Source organism: Pteropus vampyrus, unplaced genomic scaffold (assembly GCF_000151845.1).
Source record: "Pteropus vampyrus isolate Shadow unplaced genomic scaffold, Pvam_2.0 Scaffold193, whole genome shotgun sequence".
NCBI lineage: Eukaryota > Metazoa > Chordata > Mammalia > Chiroptera > Pteropodidae > Pteropus > Pteropus vampyrus.
The window spans coordinates 1632077-1634226 of NW_011888974.1; positions in this window are offsets into that span (position 1 = coordinate 1632077).

A 2150-nucleotide genomic window follows, 5' to 3' on the forward strand; every position below is an offset into this window, starting at 1 on the left:
ACTCCAGCAGCAATGAGCAAGAGAGGGTGGAGGGCCCTGGGCTGGATGTGGGCTTCTGTAGGTGGCAGTAGACCAGCTCACAGTGGGTGGCAGAGCACATGGAAAAGAAGGCCAAAGGCAATCTCGAGGTCTTAGTTACACTCTGTTGATAAAACAAAATTCCCTAAAAAAAAAAAAAAAAAAAAAAATTCTTATTACCTTGAATGATACTTTTGGCCTTTCCAGGACCACATACCTTTTCTCAATACATGACAAGGCCTGTTTATCAGCCTTTGGTGCCCCCCTCCCTCATCTTTTTTATCTTTTAGCAGCAATGGGCTGTTAGGACCTGAATTGTGTTCACCAAAATTTGTGTCTAATGTAGGGAGGAGGCAAGAGAAGTAAAAATGTTAATCAAGCTACATTCAGAGACTGCAGTATGCTGATCAGCCTTGCAGCCAGCCCACCAGAGGAAGCCTGAAGAACAAAGAAAGATTTCTGCTGGGATCGCTAACAACCATTCCCCACACCTGTGAAGGGGAAACAGGAACCAACAGAGCCATTCTCTATGGCTAAAACCATGGGGAACCTATGTATTAAAGGCTGGGAGCTGCCAGCAGGCCTTTCACTCTACATATTCTTATTTTTCACAATACATACTCTTCCCCTTTCTCACTGTATATCCATATCCAAGGAAATGGGAACTAAAGAATGACATATAAACTGTAACTCACAGGAACTAAAGAATGATATATAAACCGAACACTCAGGGTCCCTCTCACTGTCCCTTTCACTGTCATTTTCACTGTCCCTCTCACCCTCTGCCTCGGAGAGGAGACCACATGCTTTCTGTGGAGTGTTACCTCTTTTCTAATAAACTTTCCTTTTGACTCTAACTTTGGTGTGTGTTCGAATTTTTCTACACTCCCCGCCAAAGGACCTTCTTCTTCTCTCAGTGCAGGACTTAGTCTCCCCCTCAGCTGGGGGAAATTCTCCCTGTCCTGCATCATGTTGAAGTCTTAACTCCCATTTCCTCAGAATGTGACTATACTTAGAGACAGAGTCTTTAAAGAGGTAATTAAGTTAAAACGAGGTCAGTAGGGTGGGCCCTGATTCAATAGGACAGCTGTTTTTATATTTAAAAAATTTTTTAAAAAGAAAGAAAAGAAAAGAGAGATTAGGACACAGATACACACAGAGGGAAGACCACGTGAGGACATAGGGAGAAGACAGCCATCTGCAAGCCCAGGAGAAGAGCTTCAGGGAGAACCAGCTCTGCTGACACCTTCATTTCAGACTTTGGCCTCCAGAAGTATGGGGAAATAAATTTCTGTTATTTAAGCCACCCGGTGTGGCACTTTGTTATGGCAGCCCTAGCAGACTAATTCACTTCCACCCTCACCCCCGTCGACAATCTTAACCCTCCTGCTCTAATGCAGGATTTTACCTCTTCCTCTGGGACTTACATACCTGTACAAATATGTTCAGCTGAGAAACAGGATAGTAGACCTTTGCTTGTGTTTCCTTCTTGCTATTTTTCCTGTGGCTCTGAACCCATCTACGATTTATTCAACGAATGTCCATGGCTGATTTCGTGCAAGGTATGAGGTCTATACAGACAAAGGGACAGATATGGTCCTTGCCTCCATGAAGATTGCAATCTGGTCATAAGACAGTGTTAGCCTGACAAATAATACAAGGGTCATAGATACACAAATGCCACAAATTCAAAAATAATATGAATCACTTGATGAAACAGAATGATATAGGGAAAAAAGCATGAATGTTGGAATTAGATACATCTGGGTTCTGACCTTCCTTCCTTGCCTGCTTTTATTCGGTTGAATATTTAATGACAAATTACTATCCATGTCCAGATATATAGGACACATAAAGTCCATAGAAGATGCCATCCTTGCCCTTATAAATAGTCAGAAACTGTTCTCAGGATCTGGTATATAATTTACAATTGTGTCAATTTCCATTAATCAAGAAATACTGGCTGCCTGCTATATGCTGGTCTACAGTGCATACAAAAAAAATGGGAAAAGGCTACTGTATTATAGAATTTTGGTAGCAAGCAAAAAAAGAAGAAGAAGGAGAAGGAGAAAGAAAGAAAGAAGAAGAAGAAGAAGAAGAAGAAGAAGAAGAAGAAGAAGAAGAAGAAGAAG